The sequence below is a fragment of the Mustela erminea genome, chromosome 16 (assembly GCF_009829155.1).
Source record: "Mustela erminea isolate mMusErm1 chromosome 16, mMusErm1.Pri, whole genome shotgun sequence".
NCBI lineage: Eukaryota > Metazoa > Chordata > Mammalia > Carnivora > Mustelidae > Mustela > Mustela erminea.
In genome coordinates, this window is record NC_045629.1 from 61,581,933 (window position 1) to 61,607,060 (window position 25,128).

At 35.6% G+C, this 25,128-nt stretch overlaps 1 long non-coding RNA gene across 1 annotated transcript in view; it reads right to left on the minus strand.

The window, feature by feature from the left end:
* Window positions 1-20,911, minus strand: part of LOC116575153 — a 221,973-nt gene extending 201,062 nt beyond the window's left edge. Inside the window, exons 1-2 of the long non-coding RNA XR_004279626.1 lie at window positions 20,803-20,911; window positions 1,295-1,424 (exon numbers count right to left, since the gene is read on the minus strand). This is a non-coding gene — a long non-coding RNA (uncharacterized LOC116575153). The remainder of the gene's footprint in view (window positions 1-1,294; window positions 1,425-20,802) is intronic.
* Window positions 20,912-25,128: the final 4,217 nt, after the last annotated feature.

The following is a 25,128-nucleotide window of genomic DNA, read 5'->3' on the forward strand; positions in this document are numbered from 1 at the left end:
CTGACACCAGCTGCCAATAGCGATGTGAGTGAAACATCTTGGAAGCAAACCCACCAGCCTCAGTCAGGTCTTCAGTTGGCTGTGGACCCACCCAACATCTTTACTACAACCTCGGGAAAGACCCTGAGCCAGAAAGACAGAGCTCTGCTACTTCCAAATTACTCATCCACAGAAACTCTGAGCTGATAAAAGTTTATTGTTTTCAGCTTCTAACTTTAAGGGTGATTTGCTGTTCGGCAATATACAATTGATATAGCTGAGTTCAATCATCACTATTCTAAATAGAATATAAATATACACATCAAAACACTGGGCACACCTTATTAAAATAATGAAAAAATAAGTTCCCTTCTGTACCTTTGACATTGTAATATTTGTAAGAAGCAGAGAAGGAAAACTGATGAGTAAGCTTGAGGAAAATGAGTCAATCTTTCCAGGACCTCAGAAGAACAGAAGCCAAATTATCAAGTTGAAATATTTGTTCACTTTTCCAAATGTTGCTAAACATTCTAGCCAATTAAATTTTCCCTAATTCTAACATACCATAGAGGCATAACTCTGGTCTCCTTCTATACAACAGTGAAAATAGCAGAATTTAGTTGTTTCTTCTCTAAGATCTATATGCCTTGTTAAGTTTTTCATATTTTACTTTCTCTTTGAACTTTGAAGAAAAGATATTGTATACAGGTACATGAATGCATTAATCCTATATTCCCAATAGCACCTAAATATACTGTTTAATATCTACTGATCTCATATAATTTAAGAAAATTTCCCAATTAGTTTTCCAAGTATCTTCTTAATCCTCTTTCAGCAAATTAAATTATTCTTGAAGGAGAATAGGTCTTGCTTTTCTTTTGTTGTTTCTTAGAGTGATTAGAAATATGTTTTGCATATACTAAGAACTTAATCAATAAATCTGGATAACAGAAAAAAAAAGTAGACCAGTAGCCTTTTGTAAGAAATTATACTAATATCTAGTATAGTCAAATAAAGTAAATTAGCACAGATAAAATTATTCTATTGGTCAAATAAGGAATGTACCAGTATAATGATGCACCATAAATCTCTTGGTCAAGAGCCCATTGGCTTTATACTACAGTATCAGTGCCCATCTCCACCAAATTAAACTATTATAATCAAAGTTTATGGCTATAATGTAGAGCCATTTGTCCTTTTAATAAGAACAAACTGAAAGATAGGTCTGATTTTACCTTATACTACTAAAAATATTGAATACCTAGGATAAGCAAGATTATAAGGCATCTTACTTACATTTGAATTATGAGCTTACCTGGTCCGTGCTTCTGTAGAAGGCCTACAGTGTCCGTATGAGGCCCAGAGTTTCAGCTGCCCATTTGACCCACTGATGATTAGACCATAAGTTTCCTGATAGGTCCCATCTGTTAGCTGACCTGAGAGACCTATAAAGGGGAGAAAAGACTGATTGGCCAAATCCTTTCTCATTTTATAGTTCTGAATTTTTAAACAAGGGGGCTATGTAGTATTTGTGATTGTCATGCTGGGCCATACACAAACTCATGAGAAAGAGAAAGGAAACTGATAAAGGGAAAACACAATACAGCAGACTTGAGTAGAAGAGAGAAAGTCCTTAAGACCCCTGAGAAGTAAGAATTATGGCTTAATTCTTGCCATAACATTTCTGGTTCCATTTCACATAAAATTTGACTGTACTGTTCCTCTGGATCCTTATGCTAACTTCCACTCCCTTCTAACCTGAAGAACTCTGAGTGGTTTTTGTTCCTTGTTCCATCAAAAACGTTGGCTATAACATTCCTTTAGGCTAAATATAGAAGTGAATGGGAATACTATATCAATAAAGTAGCATCAATGAAGATGCAGAGCTACTTGAGAGGAATAAAAATGAGATAAACCTCAATTTACTCCTCTTGTTTAAAGAAACTTTTCCATGGCAATCTCATTTACCATCACAGATTCAACTACTAGAAAGAGAGATGATTTCCAAATCTCATCTTCAACCCAGATCCCTCCCCTGCGAAATTCAGATTGCCTCCAGACCTATGTACCTAAATTTCTAATGACATTTTATATTCAACAAGATAAAACTGAAGACCATCATTTCCCCTTAGTTAATTCCGCTCCAGTATTTTTTTTTTTTTAGATTTTATTTATTTATTTGACAGACAGAGATCACAGTAGGCAGAGAGGCAGGCAGAGAGGGTGGAGGGGGAAGCAGGCTCCCTGCCGAGCAGAGAGCCTGATGCCGGGCTGAATACCAGGACCCTGGGATCATGACCTGAGCAGAAGGCAGGGGCTTTAACCCACTGAGCCACTCAGGCGCCCCTGCTCCAGTATTTTTTATCTTGAGTAACCACCATCTTCCTCAAGCTAGAACTTAAATTCACCTTTGGCATCTTTTACATCCTCATTTCTCTTTTCTCCCTGCCCTTATACACCTATTTTCCAAGAGCTGACAATTGACCTGTTTAACATTTCTCAAACATGCATCCTCTTCTTCATCTCTAGCATTACTGCATTAGCTCATCAACCCTCCTCTGAAGCAGCCAAAGCAGAGGTAAATGTGCTCACTTACCTGTTCTTTGTTACATAAGATCAGGAATCAAACTTAGCCATGGAAACTTTCTCTCCTTTCTAAGGAGAAAGGATGGGAGGTGACATAAGTGCTATTTTCTCCTCATTGCTGCTTCCTCATTTTCTTCTCCCCTCTTTCTAAAACCACCCAGTGTTTCCACCATGAAAAATCTCATGTCATTATCTATTCAGCTATTAATCCTCATTTTTGCTACTGATTCACTCCTAAGCCTTTGCACCTTGATTTATTAGTGATGTCATTGTTTGTTCACTCAACACAACTTCTATCGCATTTCTTTTTTTTTTTTTTTTAATTTATTTGTCAGAGAGAGAGAGAGCATGAACACAGGCAGACAGAATGGCAGGCAGAGGCAGAGGGAGAAGCAGACTCCCTGCCAAGCAAGGAGCCCGATGTGGGACTCGATCCCAGGACGCTGGGATCATGACCTGAGCCGAAGGCAGCCGCCTTTCTTGGTGATGTTAACATTCACATTCAAAATCTTCCCAGCACCCTGACATCAACTGGCATTGATTTCCTTTCCTCTCGTAATATTTTCCTCAGCCACATCTCAACCTTACATTACCAAAAAAAAAAAAAAAAAAAAAAAAAAAAGCATATCCTTCAATGTCTGAACTATAAACACTCCATTATCTTATCATCATCTCTTCTTTTTCCATTCGCTCCATCTGGTGTACAATTCTAAAAATCCTTTACCAACACATGGACCCTCCACTGATCCTAATAATATTCCATGCCTCTCCTTCTCCTCATTTTCGCTTCACTCAATTTATATTATACTACATATCATGAGAACTGCGTTCTTGCATATGCCCTAAATTCTTTGGACTCTCTCTCCTACCATCTCACTGACCTCGAAAGACCTCAAGCTCTGATGAAATTCAATTCTTTATATATTCTGTCCTATTCCCCAAATAGCTGAATGCAGTCAGAGAAAAGCACATGTTCTTTAAGCTCAAGTGGAAACTTAAGATTACATAGAAATTTATTTTCCTAGTTGATTCACTCTCCTACTCTTTCAGATGACTTCCATACTTTCTGCTATTTCCTCAAACTTTCAGCACATCCTCTTTGCTTGCCACTCCACTGAGAGAACAGAAACAATCAGCAAAGAAGCTCCATTTGCGCATCTACCTACATATGAACCCACATACCTTGTCTTTACTCCTTCTGGAAAAAATAAAATATCAGTGCACTGCTTAAGGTTGATCTCCCCACTTGTGCACTGGAGCCTAGCTCCCGTCTCTACTCAACAATATTATTCTATCAATATTCTCCCTCTCTCCTGCCTCGCCAACTTCTTTTTCTCTATTGGGTAATTCCAACAGATTATAAATATGCTGTAACACACCCCATCTTACAAAGCTTCTCTCCTTTGGGGCACACATCACTTTAAAGTTGCTACTGCCCCATGCCTTTACTCTTCTATACTGTCAGGCTCTTCAAAAAAATGGTTTATCAACTCTAGCTCCAATTTCTCTTCCTATTTTCTCTTCAACCTAATACAGGAAGGCTTACACCACTACCAGTTCTCCATTTGAATGTCATCAATGAACTGCACATTGACAAATCCAGCAGGAATTTTCAGTTATTTTACATGAACTATCTGAAATATTTATACTCTCCTTCTTGAAATATTTTCTTCTGTTGTTTTTAGGTATTCCAGATTGTCTTCATTTTTCTTCTGTCTTTTCAGACCACTTTGCGGTTCCCATCTACCCTATTCTCCAAACACCCTACTCTTGCTGTCAATTTCTATACATTGGAGTTCTCAAGAATTAGTCTTGAGACCTCTTCTCTATCTACAATTCCTCTCCAAGGTGGGATGTCATCCAATGTCAGGACTTTATAGATACCTTCACATGCTGATGATCCCTAAATCTGTATCTCCAAGTTTCACTTACATCCTTAAATCTGGACTTAACCAATCACTAATTTGCTCAAAATATTTGTAGTTACCCACTTGGCATCTCAAACCTAAAATCATGCATGTAAACCCCAAATCATACCCTTACTTCCTGAAAAAGAACTATTCTACTTGAATTCTTCATCACAACAATAAATAACAATTTCATCTACCCTGCTTTTTAGATGAAAACATTGAAAATATTATCTTCACTCATTCTCTCACACAGATATCCAAGCTATCTACAAATTCTGTTAGTGAAAACCCCAAAATATATTTGAAATTTGATCAGTCTCCTATGGTGTGCTTTGCTTTTCCTCTGCTACCCAGTTTATTCTCTACTGGTTGAACAAAAAAACCTTTGAAAATTTAAATTATAACTCTTCTGCTCCAAACCTTTTGAGGGCTTCTCACTTAAATAGGAGTTAAACTGGGAAGCTCTACAAGGCCCATCATGATTAATGTTGTCTCCTTCCATAACCACTCTATAGTCTAACCACTGTCCAGTCTATGACGTCTCTGACTTCTGAATATGCCACACATACATTTGCTCTTCTTCTGCCCATACAGTACTTCCTTCAGATATGTACACTGTTCACTCACTTTCTTTCTTATAGTTTCTGCTCAAATATCCATAGATAGGACCTTCCCTGACCACTTTACCTAAAACAGCAAACTTTTCTTTAGGCATACCTGATCCATTTATTCTTTATTTCTCTCCATAGAACTTACCAGAATCTGAAACAACTATATGTTTGTATTTGACAATTTTCTATCTCCTTCAAATCAAATACATATTTCAGGAAGACAAGTAATTTATTTAGTAATGGCTGTCCTTTACCTACCTTAATACTTATGATAGTACCTCACATGTTAAGCAATGAATATTTATTGAATTGAATGCTAAGTGAATAAATGAATTCAGAGAAGCACAATTCAATTCAACTATTGGTTATCTGAAAAGAAATTTTGCCTATGGACTTGGCAACATTATCTAAATTAAATACAATGAGAGTTCTCAGACAATTTTTTTTGAAGTCTTTCAATATGGACAACAGCCTAAGTAAAAATTATTTTACAACAGAGTAATGAAAAGTAGGCTATATAGACAGTTTTATTGTGTGTTATTTTTATTTATTTTATAATATTTGTATTTTATATTTATAAACATAATATATAATTATAAATGTTTATATTGCATATTATTTATTATTTATTTATTTAAATTAAATTAGCCATCATATAGTACGTAATTATTTTTTTATATAGTGTTCAATGATTCATCAGTTGTGTATAATGCCCAGTGTTATTATTTAATATTATATAATATTAATATGTTAATTGCATATATAATTATATTATATATTATATAGTGTTATATATCATTATAATTCTGTAAAAATATTAATATTATATGACAACCAGTGCTCATCAGATCACACGCCCCATCCCCCACCCCCGTCCCTTCTGCAACCTTCAATTTGTTTCCCAGAGTCGAGAGTCTCTCATGGATTTTCTCCCTCTCTGATTTTTTCCTATTCAGTATTCCCACCCTTCCCCTGTGGTACTCTGCACTATTCCTTATATTCCACATATGAGTGAAACCAAATGACAATTGTCTTTCTCTGACTCATTTAGCATGATACCCTACAGTTCCAACCATATCAATGTAATTGGTAGGTATCCATCCTTTCTGATGGCTGAGTAATATTCCATTATATATATGAACAACATCTTCTTTATCCATCCATCTGTTAAAGGACATCTCAGCTCCTTCCACAGTTTGGTTATTCTGGACATTGCTGCTGTGAACACTGGGGTGCATGTGGCCCTTCTTTTCACTATATCTCTATCTTGGGATAAATAACCAGTAGTGAAATTGCTGGGTTGTAGGGTGGCTCTATTTTTAACTTCTTGAGGAACCTCCATACTGTATTCCAGAGTGGCTGTACTAACTTGCCTTCCCACCAATAGTTTAAGAGCATTCCCCTTTCTCCACATCCTCATCAATATTTGTTGTTCCTTATCTTCTTAATGACAGCCATTCTATACTGGTGTATGATGGTATCTCATTGTGTTGTTTTTTTTTTTTTTTTTTTTTTTTTAAAGATTTTTTTTATTTATTTATTTGGCAGAGAGAGATCACAAGTAGATGGAGAGGCAGGCAGAGAGAGAGAGAGAGGGGGAGGCAGGCTCTCTGCTGAGCAGAGAGCCCGATGCGGGACTCGATCCCAGGACCCTGAGATCATGACCTGAGCTGAAGGCAGCGGCTTAACCCACTGAGCCACCCAGGCACCCTCTCATTGTGGTTTTGATTTGTATCTTCCCTAACGGCAAATGACATGGAGCATTTTTTCATGTGTCTGTTGGTCATTTGTATGTTTTCTTTGGAGAAGTATTTGTTAATGTCTTCTGCCCATTTCTTGACTGGGTTATTTGTTTTTGGGGGTACTGAATTTGATAAGTTCTTTATAGATCTTGGATACCAGCCCTTTATCTGTAGTGTCATTTGCACATACGTTCTCCTATTCTGTAAGTTGCTTTTTTGTTTCGTTAACTGTAACCTTTATTGTGCAAGAACTTTTATCTTGATGAGGTATTAATCTGGCTTAACTTAAAGACTAACTTTGAGTTTCTCAATAAATAAAAAGAAATCCTTCAGGATCATACTTTCTTCCAAATAAATTTGGGAGAAATATTAGCTGTGAGATTGAAGATGTAGTCTTTTCTGATAGAAAAATGAGGGTTAACAATCTGCTGCATGCATCAGCCAAGTACAAAGTAGGTTTGTTCTCCTCTTGTGAAAGTTGAGAAACCATAAAAGGTTCAATATATAAATAAGATACCAAACCATTTTTGCCCAGATTTGATCTAAGGGAACATCCATGCGTAAGGCCAAAGTTCCCCAAACAGATATTGTGAATCTACTCTAGTACAAATGGATTTTCTAGTCCTTAAAATTCTGCATTATGGAAAAACATGAGGATATTAGTATAAAAATAATTTAGAGCAAGTATTATACCGTATCAACATTGATTATTAAAAAAAAGAAAAGAAAAATGACCCTAGCATGTGACCCCTGTTCAAATGTTTGCAAAATAAACCTTTCTTTGAGCTACTTTGCTGTCAAGATTATAAGCTATGAAATGATTAAAAGATGAAAATCTCTATTAAGTTGTATGAGATGAGTTTGGGTGAGTTAAACTATTCTTTCTAGTGGTTATTTCTTACCAGAACCATCTCTTTAAGAGCTTTCCTTGCTCTGGAAAAGAGAGCTACATCACTGCACATGGACACATCAACATATATCAATGATACAATAAGCAAATAAAATTTCTATAAGCTAGGATAAATAAGTTCATATTTAAAAAAACAAAGAAAAGCACAAGTATGACTTAATTATTTTATCTCGACTTAATAATTAAGTATAAATTAACTTATATAGAGTGTTTAGTAAATACCTGGTATTGTTTCAAGTAGTTTTCAAAAGAAATTCTCTTTTAATCTCATGAAAGAGCCCATTGACAGATGAGATTACAGAGGCTCAGAGATTTTATGTAAATTGCCCAAGATTACAAAGTTAATAAATGGAGGAGCTCATACTTGAACTCACAATGACAACCTCTAGAGCTGGGGCTTTTAAGCAGGGCAGTGTGCAGTCTCTACCCTGAGGTGACTGTGGATGTGGATAACCTCAGAGCTGTTAAGTGAAACTGTAAGAAAGCAAAAAGGCAATCCAAAAGCTATGATGAAATTTTATCATGACCTAAACATAATGAGATAAGTCAGGATGAAACTTTGAGGCAGGCTTAGAGGTAGCGATGACTGAATATTGTCCTCTGAGGGGCAGTCGTAGTAGTGATTTATTAGTTCTGACACTGTCCCTTATCCCATAGATGGACAAGAAAACCCATTTTGGAAACAAAAATAGAAAAACAATAGAAAGTCCATTTGGAAACAAAGAAGAAAAACAATAGGGAAAGAGGTCCATTTTTCATAGGAATTAATCCTTGAAGGATAAGAAACATTTCTAGCAAGTCAAGAGAAAGAAGGACATTCTTTTAAAAAAAAATGGGTGGGGGGAGAAGAAGAGGAGAAAACAGAGGTAAATGCACGGGTTGATGAAGGGAAAAAAACCAGCAACTTCAGGGAATAACTGGTAGGATGACTCCTGAGGGAGGGATATCTTGAGGGAAGTAATACCAGATAGGAAACTAGTTGATCTGCTAAAAGTAATGCTTCCACATTTATAAATTTACATTTGTAAATTAATCTCTGTAGATAACACCTTGTGTATACCTAACCCTAGATTTAAAGTAGAAAAATTCTATTCTGATTCATTCAATAAACATAAAATCTCTAAAGATATGAAATAAGGAAGATTAAAGAGTAAAATCAGCAAGATGGTAGGACAGGCAGTCTTTCCTCCCACAAAAACACCATTTTAACAACAATACATGAACCAGTTCTTTCTATGAGAAACCCAGAATCAGTTAAGAGCCCCCTGCACCACAGCTGAGTATAACAACAGCTACAGTGAAGCTGGTAGGACAATTTATGGAACTCTCTCTTTTTTGTTAAGATTTTATTTTTAAGTTATCTCCACACCCAACATGGGGCTTGAACTCGCAACCCCAAGATCAAGATTCACATGCTCTACCAACTGAGAGCCCCTGGAACTCTCTCACCATAGTCTCTCTACCCAATGCAATGGCATGAGATCAGGAAGAAACTCTAAGCTCCAAGGGAAAGGAAAGACTGGAATATACATGCAACTTTCTGACTGGGGAGGGCTGCCCAAAGGATTGTCTTATGTCTCACTGTGCCAAAGTGATGTCAGGACCCAGCATAATCTTGACGTCCAGAGGGTGGTCACTGAGAAAAATAACACAAAAAGCTGGGAGGCATTCTGTTGCTCCAGAGGACCCATGGTAGAACAGACAAAGGTTAATAGAGCTCAGCAGCCTCTTCCTTGGGGTAAAAAGATGAGGGGAGCATGTGTTCAGCGTTCCAGGTCTGAAGGACTAGTTTCTCTCTAGCCCAATTTGGGGAACTGATGTGACCTGACATAATCTTAGAGCCTCTTGAGAACAAAAAAGAGGCAGTGTCACATTGCTGCTTCAAGGACATTTGGTATAGCAGAGAGACACCAGAGGGAGCAAGAGATTACAAACTCTGGAAGAAAAAAGAAACCAGCATATCCCTTTAATTACAAATCTAAACAAAGGACTTGTTTGTGTACATTCATAATTAGAGACACATCCACAGAGAAGGTCTGGGAGGCCCCAAGAATCTCAAACTGGACTGACTGATGAAGGTCTTTCCCTATATGGAGCCAGTCCATTAAGATCACAAAAGGACTACTTTTTCAAAGGCATGCATGCCAACATAAAATTATAAGGAACACGACAAAACAGGGAGAAATGGCCCAATAAAAAAAACAAAATAAACTGACACAAAAGAAACAAAGTTATATGAATTACCAGATAAAAACTCCAAATAATTTCTATTATAAAAATGGTCAAGCTAACAAAACTGATAATCTGAACAAAATGAAAATTTCAATAAAGAGACAAAAAATGTAAAAAAGAACCAAAAAAAATTGTGGAGTTGAAGAATACAATAATTAACATGAAAAACGTGTTCAATGGGATGATATATTCCACGTGCTTGGAAAAAAAACAAAACAAAAAAACTGCCAACCAAGAATACTGTATCCAGCATAAATGTCTTTCAAAAATAAGGATAGATTTTCCCAAATGAACAAAAATTGATGGATCTTGTCACCATTAGACCTGTTTACAGGAAATGCTAAAGAGAGGCCTTCAAAATGAAATGAAAGAATGTTAAACAGCAACACAAAATCATAAATGTATAATGCTTGCTATTCAAAGTAAATATATATAGATAAATAAATACTGATACAGTAATGCTGATAGGGTGGTTAGTAAATCACCTTTAGTTCTGGTGGAAAATTAAAAGTATAAAAATAACTATAACTATAAAAATATGCTAATGGTTGTACAACATAGAAAAGATATAATTTGTGAGATGAATAACAAAGTAGGGGGAGAGAAATAAAAGTGTAGAGGTTTTGTATACCATTGAAGTTAAGTCGTTAGCACAGACTATAATAACTAAAAGGTATCTTTTATAAGCTGGATAGTAGCCACAAAGAAAATATCTACAGAAACTAATCAAAGGGAAAAGAGAAAGGAATTGAAAAATGTCGCTAAAATAAGCAAGAAAATGCAAAAGAAAACAGCGTGAGAAGAAAAGATGAACAAAAGAGTTACAAGACAGAAAACAATGAACAAATGGCAATAGTACATTTCTCCCAGCAATAATTACTTTAAATGTCAATAAATTAAACTCCCCCATCAAAAGAGTGATTAAAGGTATAAAAAATAAATAAGGTCTCATTATATGCTGTTTACAAGACATTCATTTTAGACCTAAGGAAACTCATAAGCTAAAAGTGACAGAAATGGAAAAAGATTATTTCATGTCAGCAGTATCCTAAGGAGAGCAAGGATGACCATACTTAGACAAAATAGAATCTCTAAGTCAAAAACTATAAAATAAAAAGATAAGGACAGTGTATAATGATAAAAGACTCAATTCATCAGGATACTATAACAAAACTGTAAGTATATATGCACTCAACATCAGAGCACTTAATTATACAAACACTGACAAACTAAAGAGACAAATAGCAATACAGTAATAGTAGGAAATTTTAATATTCCACTTTCAATAATGGATAGAACATTCAGATAGTAAATCAATAAGGAAACAGAGGATTTTAACAACATTATAAGCCAAATGAACCTAACAGACATATATGGGGTGATCCACATATTCTACTCGAGTACACATGGAATATTATCCAAGTTGGATCATATATTAGGCCATAAAACAAATCTTAACAAATTTAGCAAGACTGCAAGTATCTTTTAGCAAGTATCTTTTCTCACTACAGTAGGATAAAACTAGAAATCAAAACAGAAGAGAAACCAGAAAATTCACAAAGATGTGGAAATTAAAGAACACACTCTTGAACAACCAACGTGTCAATGAAAAAATGAAAGGGAAATTAGAAAATATATTGAGACAAATAAAAACAGAGCATAACAAAATGTATGGTATTCAGTAAAAGAAGTACAAAAAGGGAAGTTTAGAGCAATAAAACCTACAAAGAAAAAAAAAAATTCAACCTAATTTTATACCTCAAAGAACTAATATAAAAAGAAGAAACTAAACTCATAGTTAGCAGAAGGAAACAATAAAAATTAAAGCAGAAGTAAATAATAGAGAGAATAGAAAAAAATTAAAAATAAAAAACTGCTTCTTTTAAGATCTTTTAAGATCAACTAACAAAGTTTAGTTAGACTAAGAAAAAAAGGGAGAAAACTAAAAAATAATCAGAAGTGGAAGAAGATACATTATAACTAATGCTATAGAAATAGAAAGTAGTATAAGAGATTACTGTAAACAGCTTTATGCCAATAAACTGGATAACCTAAAAGAAGGGATAAATTCCTAAAAACATACAACTTACCAAGACTGTGTCCTGTGGAATTAGAAAATCTTAACAGATCTGTAACTAGTAAAGAAATTGAATCAGGAATCAAAAGCCTCCCAAAAAAGAAAAGCCTAGGACCACTTGGATTTACTCATGAATTCTACCAAACATTTAAAGAAGAATTAATGCCAATCCTTCTCAAACTTTTCCCAAAAAACAGAAGAGGAAGATATGCTTCCAAACTCCTTTTACAAGGCCAACATCACCCTGGTATCAAAGCCATAAAAAGACATGTCAACAAAAGAAACTACAGACCAATATCCCTGATGAAGAGAGATGCAAAAATCTCAACAAAATACTAGCAAACTAAATTGAACAACACATTAATATATATCGTGACAAGGTGGGATTTATCCCTAGGCTGCAAGGATAATGCAGCATCTGAAGATCAATTAATGTAGCAAACCACATCAACAGAACTGAGGATAAAAATCACATGATCATCTCAATAGATGCAGAAAAATAATTTGACAAAAGTCAACACCCAGGGCCACCTGCATGGCTTAGTCAGTGAAGCATCCCACTCTTGATTTTAGCTCAGTTCATGATCTCAGGGTTGTAAGATCAAGCCCTATGTCAGGCTCTGTGCTGGACATGGAACCTGCTTAAGATTCTCTCTCTCTCCCTCTCCCTTGCCCCTCCTCCACCTCTAAAAAAAATAAAAAATCTTAAAATTTTAAAAATTTAATACCCATTCAGGATAAAAAATAATAAACTAAGAAAAGAAAATTACTTCATCAACGAACATACACAAAAATCCCACAATAACTATTAGAGTCAATATTGAAAAACTGAAAGCATTCCTCTAAAATCAGGAACAAGACAAGGATGCCACCCACCATTTTTATTCAATATAGTACTGAAAATTCTAACCACAGCAACAAATCAAGAAAAAAAGATAAAAAGCAACCAAATCAGAAAGAAGTACAGTCATCTCTGTTACAGATGACATGATCAAATATGTAAAAAAAAAACTAAATATTCCACAAACTATTAGAATCAATTAATAAATTCAGTAAAGTTGCAGGATATAAAATCAACATACAAAAATGAATTGTATTTCCATACACTAACAACAATCCAAAAGGAAATTAAAAAAACAATAATATCAAAATAATAAAATACCGAAGAAGGCAAAAGACTTGTACATTGAAAACTAGAAAACGTGCTGTAAGAAATTAAAATACAAATAATAGAAAGACATCTCTTTTCATTAATTGGAAGACTTAATATTATTTAAAGGCCTACACAAGTAAACAATCCACAGATACAACATAATACTTATCAAATCTCAATGATTTTTTTATAGAAATAAAGAAAGCAGTCCTAAAATTCATATGGAAGACTCAAAAGACAAAAGACCCAGACAAAAGGTACAAACTAGCCAAGACAATCTTGAGAAAGAAGAACTAAACTAAAGGCCTCATACTCCCTGATTTCAAAATATGTTATAAAGTTATAATAATCAAAATAGTATGGTACTGGCATAAAGATGAACATACAGACCAAAAGAACAGAATAGAGAACCCAGTAAAAACTCCACACATACCATTAACTGATCTTCAACAAGGATACCAAGAATACTAATGGAAAAAGGATAATCTTTTCAACAAATGATGTTAGGGAAACTGGATATTCCCATGTAAATCAATGAAATTAGGCCCCTATATCCCTCAAGAAAAATCAACTGAAAATGAATTAAACAATTAAACACAAGACCTAAAACTGTCAAATTCTTAGAAGAAAAAATGGGAGCTGAGGGAGCTTTATAACAATGATTTTGGCAATGATTTCTTGGATATGACACCAAAAAGCACAGGTGTCAAAAGCAAAAATAGACAAGCAGGACTATATTAAGCCAAAACAAAACAAAACAAAAAACAACAACATAAAAAAACAACTTCTTTTCAGCAAAAGAAAGAATCAACAGAGTGAAAAGGCAACCTATGACATAGGAGAGTGCTAATAAAGAACTGATACTAAAAGGGGCACTTGGGTGGCTCAGTGGGTTAAGCCTCTGCCTTTGGCTCAGGTCATGATCTCAGGGTCCTGGAATCGAGCCCCACATAGGGCTCTCTGCTCAGCAGGGAGCCTGCTTCCCACCACCCCCCCGCCTGCCTCTCAGCCTACTTACCATCTCTCTCTGTCAGATAAATATATACAATCTTAAAAAAAAAAAAAAAAGAACTGATACTAAAAAATATATAAGAAATTCCTGTAACTCAGTAGAAAAAAAAAATCCAACTTAAAAATGGCAAAGGATTTGAATAGACATTTCTTCAAAAAAGATATACAAATGGCCAACACTAACCGTCAGATGATCATAAACACTATGAGATATTACATCACACCTGCTGGGAGAGCTATTAAAAAAAAAAAAACAGAAAATAAGTGTTGGTGAGGATTACTGATGAGGAAGTGGAGAAACTGCAAACTTTACACTGTTGATGGAAATTAAAATGGTGCGGCCACTGTGAAAAATAATATGGAGGTTCTTAAGATATTACAAATAGGACTACTATATGACTCAGCAATCCCACTTCCTACTATTTATCCAAAAGGCTTAAAATCAGAATCTCAAAGATATATTTGCACTAGCATGTTTATTACAGCATTATTCACAGTAGCCAAGAAGTGGAAAGCACCATAAATGTCTATGAACAGATGAATGGATAAAGAAAATGTGGTATATATACATACAATGGGATGTTAATCAGCCATATAAAAAGTAAAACTTCTCATATGGTTCAACACTGATGAACCTTGAGGACATTATGGCAAGTAAAATAAACTAGTCACAGAAGAACAAATACTTCATGATCCCACTCATATGAGGCATTTAAAGTAGTCGAGCTCATTTAACCAGAAAGGTAGTTGCCAGGAGCTGAAAGGAAGGGAAACTGGAGAGTTATTGTTTAAAGAATATAAAGTTTTAGTCATGCAAGATGGAAAAGCTCTAGAGAGTCACTGTATAACATTGTGCTTCCAGTTTATAATATATTACAGTATTATACTATATTATACCATAATATACTGTAATATACTCTTAAAAATTTATTAAGATGTTGTATCTCCTCTTACCACGATAAAAAAAAAAGACAAAGGATTTTAAAATCATGATGGGAATTAATGACATGAATATAGATTCACAGCTACCATTTTGGAACTAAAAAGAGAGGACTCTCCAAAAATTAAATGAAATTAAGACAAACCATAAACTATATAAAATTTGTAATTAGTAGGAAGTAGTTATCTGAAAATGCAGGTTAGGTGAAAAACATATATGAGTCAAAGACTTATTTCAACAAATTAGCAGAAAATAACCTCAGATGAAATTAGTTGTAATTACAAACTTCTACCTAATCATCTGAAGTTGACATCACAAAAAATAATGGTGTCTTTTAGAAAAAAACAAAAAAAACACCTCCTGATGAACTTGACCTCTGTATAGTTTAGTAATTTTTATTGCAAGGTCACTCAGACAAGTTAAAGAAAAAGCCAGGAAGAATAATTCTGACACAGAGCTGAAGTAAGGAAGGAAACTTTCCAGCACTTGAAAAGTTTTATGCTCAAAAGTGCTGATGACACAGCAGGAATTAAGCCTTTATCCCTGAAGCTAGGTCTGGTTAATATTTCATGGAGTCACCTCCCTTCAGAAGCAACCAAATTAATTCAGTGGCTACACTGAGATCTGAGAGCACACAGCTTCCTCACATACACACTTTACAGAGGGCCAGCTTCCTGTGAAAGCTGCTGGGGCTCTGTCAACACAAGGGAGTCGCCCAGTGGAAGATCCTGTAATGCCACGCTGGTAGCAAACAAAAGCAGGGAACAAACTCTGTGGAACAGCCCCAGGAAAACTAATACAACCAATATACACCCCAGAATCCTGTCAATCACTGAATTTCAACATCTATCTATGTATCTTTCAATTTCCAGCAGATCTCCCTTCAAAATGAAATTCTATTTGGAAATCCAATATATAAAACAGGAAAAGTGCACTTAATCTGATTGAAATGGGATAGGCGTTCAGAGTTCTGCTTACCCTCCTTGGTCTCCCTGTTCCACCTGTGTCGCCTACAATTTTTGCTGAACTCTAGAGCTTTTCCGAACACAGTTTCAAAAAACAATAGATATAAACCACTCTATGAAGCTCTCAGTTTTCTTTTCTTTTTTTAGATTTTGAATAAAGATCACTAAGTATTTTCATATGAAGAAACAAAGGGTAGAGAACATGCACCCAAAATAAATAAATAAATAGACAAATAAGCAAAGACATTGTTCCTGGTTGTCAATCAACTTGAGAGGTAGCTGACCCAGAAAAGCTGTGGAGTGCAAGATTAAAACTGATTTAACTACTTAAATTTATTCAAAAAAATGTTTAATAGCATCTCTGATCCACCAGGCATGGACAGATCTGAGGGATATAAAGACAACTTGTAGGTCCCAGAGTTCAAAACTTTTTATATTTTGAACACAATTTGTGTTTTGATCCAAAACTGGATCACATTTATTTCAATATTACTCCATAAATCTCAACATTCTGGAAACCCATCAGCTTGATTGGCAGGAGCCCACCCTTTGTTCAGGAGCTCCTCCCAAATACTTCTGGAAATCCCTCAAGATACTTTCATGTGTCTACCAAGCATATCTGGTTATCACTTCCTGCCAGTGAACTGGCAACTCACAGATACTGCTCAAGCCTCTAAGTCACAAAAATGGCGACCTCAATAACCCTCTGAGAATGCTGCTCCTATTAACGTGGCCACTCCACATGCCTGAACTCATGCACAGCCTCTGATGATGCTGGGGAAAGGAGATACCATTCATGGTCAGGTCAGCCATTCTCTTTGCCCAACATATCCTCAGAAACATGAGCTGAACCTGATTTACAGGGAACTCTCAAAATGGCTTTGTCAGGATCTTGTAATTTGAAGGTAGGAGTGAGTTTTAAGAACACCCTATCTAAATTCTGGGAATTAAGTTTATAGACTATACAGAAACATGTTAGTCCTAGACTATTAGCCTTCCCTTGTTAACAGCAGAGGAAACAACATATGGAAGATTTATCAGTGAGATTTTTTATCTGTGGCCTAATTAGAAAAGATACTCATGACAGGCACATTAGGAATTTCCTATACTTCTTTCAGGGTAGGCAGTTACTATTTACAGATTTATACAAAATTCTAGAACTACTTGGAAAACTGTCAAAATGCCTACCCAAGTTCTCCAAAATTACTTTATACTCAAAAAGTGAAGGCTTATTCAATTTTTTTTAGTATAAAAAGTGCATATTTTTCTTTTAGTTGTATTTCTTCCTATAAAAATATTCAATGTATTCTTAAACAGAGCCATATACTCAGAATCAGAGTATAGGAAAACTATATGAGTCACAGGCCCTGGTCCCAAAGCTAGACATTTCATGAAAGAGAAGAGTGTGAATTCATCTATGTGGAGAGTAAATAACAGAAGCAAAATGACATGATAATTTAATTGTATTTCCTTGGTACTATAATGTCAGTACCAGTGAGTTAGGATGGATGGTAAGTGAGGCTATAGAGGTCGATGGCATTTGTCAGAAACGACCAAGAGGGAAGATGAAAGAAGAAAGAGTTCGGTAATGTTTTAAACAATTATGAAGCAGGATCAAGAGGTTAAGAATGTCATTCTAAATGCAAAGAATGTCTGCAAAAGAAGAAACACAGCATTATTATGAAATGTGTAAAAAAGAAAAAAAAAAAACGAAAATTCTGGGTGCCTGGCTCGAGCCCTATTTAAAATGAAATACAACAGAAAAATGAGAGGATTTAAGTCTGCAGAGAGTATAAATGGGTACTAATCTTATAGTTGATTGTGAAGAGGTTTACAAAATAATTCAAAAAGTGATTGAGAATCATTATTCCTCTTGAACTGATATACAAATAAAATTATATCATGATACTCTACTAAACAAAAAATAATTCTATGGGTGCCTGGGCCGGTCAGTCAGTTAAGTGTCTGAACTCTTGATTTGGCTCGGGTCATGATCTCAGGGTGGTGAGACTGAGCCCTGTGCTGAGCTCCACGCTCAGCAGGGAGTCTGCTTAAGAATTTTCTCTCTCTCCCTTTGCTCCTCTTTGTGCGCACTCTCTCGCTAATAAATAAACAAATCTCTAAAAAAAGAAATTCTATTTGTCAACTTGAAAAGAACTATAGAAGAACTGAAATTATTTAATAAAGTTTAAAGACAACACATTTTTTTAATTAAATTAATTTATTTATTTTCAGAAAAACAGTATTCATTATTTTTGCACCACACCCAGTGCTCCATGCAATCCATGCCCTCTATAATACCCACCACCTGGTACCCCAACCTCCCACCCCCCCGCCACTTCAAACCCCTCAGTTGTTTTTCAGAGTCCATAGTCTCTCATGATTCACCTCCCCTTCCAATTTACCCCAACTCCCTTCTCCTCTCTAACACCACTTGTCCTCCATGATATTTGTTATGCTCCACAAATAAGTGAAACCATATGATAGTTGACTCTCTCTGCTTGACTTATTTCACTCAGCATAATCTCTTCCAGTCCAGTCCATGTTACTACAAAAGTTGGGTATTCATCCTTTCTGATGGAGGCATAATACTCCATAGTGTATTATGAACATAGGCAGTAATCTCTTCGATATCAGCCACAGCAAATTCTTTCAAGATATGTCTCCAAAGGCAAAGGAAACAAAAGCGAAAATAAACTTTTGGGACTTCATCAAGATCAAAAGCTTCTGCACAGCAAAGGAAACAGTCAAAAAAACAAAGAGGTAACCCACAGAATGGAAGAAGATATTTGCAAATGACAGTATAGACAAAAGGTTGATTACCAGGATCTATAATGAACTCCTCAAACTCAACACACACGAAACAGGCAAACATATCAAAAAATGGGCAAAAGATATGAACAGACACTTCTCCAATGAAGACATACAAATGGCTATCAGACACATGAAAAAATGTTCATCATCACTAGCCCTCAGGGATATTCAAATTAAAACCACATTGAGATATCACCTTACACCAGTTAGAATGGCCAAAATTAACAAAACAGGAAGCAACATGTGTTGGAGAGGATGTGGAGAAAGGGGAAACCTCTTCCACTGTTGGTGGGAATGCAAGTTGGTGCAGCCTCTTTGGAGAACAGTGTGGAGATTCCTCAAGAAATTAAAAATAGAACTTCCCTATGACCCTGCAATTGCACTCCTGGGTATTTACCCCAAAGATACAGATGTCGTGAAAAGAAGGGCCATCTGTACCCCAATGTTTATAGCAGCAATGGCCATGGTTGCCAAACTATGGAAAGAACCAAGATACCCTTCAACGGACGAATGGATAAGACAACACATTTTAAATGCATGTTGGGCTTCAAAGAAACAAAAGAGACAACAGTAGCAAAGATGTGCATTGTAATGACCAAATGAGCCAGGAGATAAATATAATAAATTCTGATATTATGAAACATCTGAGTGAAAAGTAAATAACTAAAAACCTAAGAATTCAACTTCTTAAAAAAGACTAAATTTGAAAAGAATTAAATGGCAGTTCTAAAAGATTAAGGTCTAGAAGATGATATAAGTCTACATAGCACATCTGAAAGTACTTAGTTCTAATTTGGAATTACAGGTCTAGATTTTTTCTTTCTTTCACAGACTTACAGATACTAACATTTTTCATATACAATTGATTAATGTTTTAAAATACTTATGAAGTAGAAATTTTTGGCTCAGCAGCTAATGAAAATACATAAATTAACAAAATACAGTGAGTATAACTCACTAAACCTCAGCCTTGGGACATAAAATAAATTTTCTGAGAACACTTTTTCTTAAATGTTCTAGGATCATTTAAAGCATAAAGAAATAATAAGAATGCCACAATTAAATGAATTCAAAACACACTTAGGAGGACAGTTTATATAGAACATAGCATAGAAGTACTATCCGCATAAGATATGAGAACCATCTGATAACTTCTTTGTGGCTTTGACTAGAGCCTCAGTTTGATGATCTAGAACAAGTATCTATGTGTAGAGATATTGCTTCATCTATATCACTAAAACCTCAGTTAAAATTCTCCTCACTAGTGTGCTGTTGTTGGTATACATTTAAGAAGAAGCAACTTCAGCAACTGAATACAAGCTCTACTTTAAAAAAGAGCTTTTTTCTTTTTTTTTCCTTTTCTTTTTTTTTTTTTTTTTTAAGATTTTACTTATGATAGAGACACAGCGAGAGAGGGAACACAAGCAGGGATAGGGGGAGAGGGAGAAGCAGGCTTCTCAGCAAGCAGACATAGGGCTGGATCCCAGGATCCTGGGATCATGACCTGGGCTGAAGGCAGACACTTAATGACTGTGCCACCCAGGCACCCCCAAAAAAGAGCTCTTAAGAGACAAGAATTTGTGACCTTTTGTTAACTGCATAGTACATGGAAGAATGACTGGCATACAGTTGGTACTCAGTAAATATTTAAATACATAATGTATGGAAACAGAAAATAATTCTTACCCAGGTCTCCTTCAATCTAAAAAAGTAAGCCTAATAGTGACACTATATGTTATTCATGACTTCATATTTTCTAAATACTATACTTATATTCTCAGTCTGAGTTATCTCTTAGAGAAAAGTTTCCTTTTTCGCGACTACTTCCTTTTGTTTATTCTAAATACGTATGTCTTGCACAACAAGAGGTACCTTTCCTGCAGGAATCTCAGGAATGACACAGCAGGAAGGACTATCAACAGTTTTCCAATTTCTTTAAAATCCCTGGAGTTCTCTTCAATTTCTCCACTAACTTCTTGAATATTTCCACTCCACTAAGGATCAGTAGGGATGCCCTAACTTCCACTTTCCTCTGCATCAACTGGAACCAATTCTTCCCCAGGGCCAACTGAATTAGAACCTTTGGAGAAGACCAAAGCATTTCATTTTTTAAACTCCCCCAGTGATGGCATTGCACATTCAAGGTTGAGAATCACTACTTCTTTTGACTAGTGACTCCCAAAATTTAATGTGATATGAATTACCAGGAATCTTGTTAAACAGCAAATGCTGACCCGGTAGTTCTGAGTTATGGATCTGGGATCCTTTTTTCCTCCCTATTGTTGTAGGCTAGATAGGTAGTGACCAGTTCAGCATTTTTATTAAATGTTATACTCCTAACCCCTAAACCCTCTGCTTATGTCTCAGTAGGCCCTAATAATCTTTTTGTTTTGGCATCTGGCCCTTGGAAAAATTACTTTCACTTCTCTGAGGGAAGGAATGGGAAAATATTCCCTGGGAGACAAAGTCTCCCAGAAGATGAGAGAAAATATTTTATCTGTAGCAAATGCATAGAATAAAATCAAGACAATTAAGTTTCGAAGTTAAGGCAATCTCAAAGCCCTTACCCAGCTACGGTTTGTAAATTTGTAGGTCCCATATTTATATCCTATAAGATATAATCATGAAGAGAATTTGTCACTGGAGAGAGAGAGAGAGAGATGGAGAAAAAGCTTATATGAATGAATAATGTGGTTTTTAAAGAAAAATAACCTTCTCTGATAAAACCATCCTTCTCTCTTAATCTCCGCATCTCTCTCCTACCACAATCATTTTTAAAGTACATGGTACTTCTCAACTCTTAAGGCACTTTTTAAAAGTAGCAAAGCCACAGCCCAAACCCAGCAAAATTAATTAAAATTTTATATAAAGGGATGCCTAGTTGGCTCAGTCAGTTAAGTATCTGCCTTCAGCTCAGGTCATGATCACAGGGTCCTGGAATCGAGCCTGGCATCAGGCTCCCCACTCTGCAGACAGCCTGCTTCTCCTTCTCCCTCTGCCTGCCACTGCCCCTGCTTGTGTACACGCATGCTCTCTCTCTCAAATAAATAAAATCTTAAAAATTTCTATAAAAATAATAATAAAATTCAAAAAGTAGCAAAGCCAAGACCCCAACTAGAACAAATAATTCGGGTCCCTTGAGATGAAGTGTGACCATCTGTGATTTTTTAAATTCCTCACTTACACACACACACAGAAGGTTACAAATTACTGATACAGATGGACAGGAAAGTTATGTTAAGGACTTTTAGGTCCCCTACATTTTGAGGTCTCCAAAAGTAATTGCTAATGGAAACTGAAGAGTAAATAAAGCTCAAAAGATTTTGAAAGAGCATCTGATAAAACTTAACATTCAATTATGAATTTAGAAAACATACCTAGTAAACAAAAAATGAAAGGGAACATTCTCCTGATTAAGTATTCTACCAAAACCTACAGTAAATATCATATCAAAAAATGAAACTTATTTTTTAAAAGATTTTATTTATTAGAGAGAGAGAGAGAGATCAAAAGTAGGCAAAGCAGAAGGAGGCAGAGAGAGGAGGAAGCAGGCTCCCTGCTGAGCAGAGAGCCTTATGTGGGGCTCAATCCCAGGACCCTGGATCATGGCCTGAGCCGAAAGCAGAGGCTTAACCCACTGAGATACCCAGGTGCCCCCCAAAAATGAAACTTCTAAGTATAATACAGTATAATTTTAGGATGACCCTATTGCTGCTGTTTTTTTAACATTGTGATGAGGGCATTAAAGAGTAAAGAAAGAGAAAGAAGGTATAATAATTAGAAAAAAACAATTTTAAATTCTTATTATACATAGGCAATACAAGGGTACTCATGGAAAATCTAAAGAGAAAATTTTAGATCCAATAAGAGACTACAGAAGCGTTTCTGGATATAAGGGCAACATTTTTTTTTTAAGTCATTAACATTATTACTGTTCAACTGCTGTAATGGTGATTCCAAAATTTTGAAAAATAACACTAATAAAAACATGAGCCTAGGTGGCTCAGTGGGTTGAGTATCCAACTCTTGGTTCCAGGTAAGGTCATGATTTGGAATCATGAGATCAATCCCCACAAAGGGCTCTTACTCAGCACAGAGTGGCTCGAGATTCTCTCTCTCTCCCTCTACCTTTGACCCTCCACCCCGGCATATGCACATGCTCTCTGTCTCTCAAATAAATAAGTCTTTAAAAAAATGGACAAATTTTAGTATTATATATTAGAATACAGTTTAGCATTATAAACAATAAATTACTGCTATATATGTCAACATAGGTAAATCATAAAAATATAATTTTGCCAAGATTCATAATAAAGCTTTCCAAATGATACCATATATTAATGTTTATAAGCAAATAAATAGTATACATATGACTAATTAATATTCATGTGATAAAAGTACATAAAGGTGAAAGAGAACTATATTGAATTTAAACCACAACTCCAAGATAACTATCGCCTCTGATTAAGAGAGGGGAATGAAATAGTTGAGGAGTAAGAAAGAGAGTTTTAATTAGTGTTTGTAATATTTCCTTTAAAAAAAATCCAAAGCAAAAAGGAAATCAAACCACTGCCCTTACCATGAGTATTCGTAATATTATTCTCTGTGCTTTTTGAGATGCATGAGACATGTTGTAATACATATTATTTTTAAAACAGTGGTGAGAGATGTATGAGAATAACCATGGTCATAGGGAAGCACAGAACAAGTGGAAGGAGGTATTTTCAGTAAGAAGTTTATCTTAGGCCCTTTGGTCTGCTATAATAAAATATCATAGGCCTATTAAACAACAGAAATTTGTTTTTGATAGTTCTAGAGGCTGAGAAGTCCACCCTCAAGGCAGTAGTACATTTGGTGTATGAGAAAGCCTTCTAGCTATAACTTCACTTGGTAGAAGGGACAAGGGGTCTCTAAGGCCTTCTTTATAAGAATATTAATCCCATTCATGAGGGCTCTACCCTCATGACCTAATCCCTACCAAACGCCCCACCTCTTAATACCATTTCCTTGGGGGTAAGGATTTCAACATATGAATTTGGCCCATGGGGTTAGGACACAAACATTGAGTCCAGAGCAGAAGATCTACAGCATTACAGAGGTCCCTTGATTAAGTGGTTAAAAGCTCAATGATTCATTCATAGACAGTTAAATAGAGTGGATAAAACTTTGGAAACTAGTATCAGATAGACATGACACTGAATTTCTATTTGGTCACTCATCAGCTATGTGGACACAGTCAGCCTTAATTCACTAGGTCTTCACATTTTCATCTGTAAATATTAGTAACAATAGTTCCTATTTGGGAGATTATTTTGAAGATCAAATGAGATAATGTACATAAAGAATTTTTTATGGGGCACCTGGGTGGCTCAGTGGATTAAACCTCTGCCTTCAGCTCAGCTCATGATCTCAGGGTCCTGGGATGGAACCCTGAATCTGGCTCTCTGCTCAGCCCAGCCTGCTCCCCACCCCCCTCTGCCTGCCTCTCTATTTGTAAACTCTCTCTCTGTCAAAATAAATTTAAAAATAAAATATTTTTTAAAAAAGAATTTATTATGAATAGTGGTGATGTAGTCATTTGCTTTACCTCTCTCAAGCCGGAGCTGGTGTTGTGAAATAACCTAACGAGGACAATAAATCCAATCCAACTGGGATCTATATGTGCTTCCAAAGAATTTAAGCATCCTTAGGAAAGTATAGTTTGAGAGAAAGACCTTGGAGTCAGATAAATGGGGCTTCATGTCTAGGCTCCTCCATCTAAATTAAGTCTCTATTTTCTTTCCAAGATTAAAACAATGGAACTAATAAAACATTTTTCACAAATTTGTCATAAGTGCTGAACGAGATAAAGCATGCAATACTGACAGTATCTACCACAAACCATAAAAGAGTTGCTCAATAAATGTTCATTGTCTTTGTAAAGACAAGAATAATAGGAAATGCGAGAATAAGTCACCAGAATGGGTAATCAAATGCCAAAGCGGTGGTACAGATAAGCGTTCCAGGAAGCAAGAGGGTGAAGTGTGTAAGAACCGCAAGGTTGACTCCCCTTTTTTTCCTGATAGGATTATTCCAAAAGTGTACTGCTTCTCAAGTCCAGGCAAAATTGCTTGTTTAAGGAAGTGACAAAATAAAACTCTTCCTTTGTCTCTCAAAGAAGCTCTTGAATTTTTGGCTCATTACCTTTGAGAATCTTCT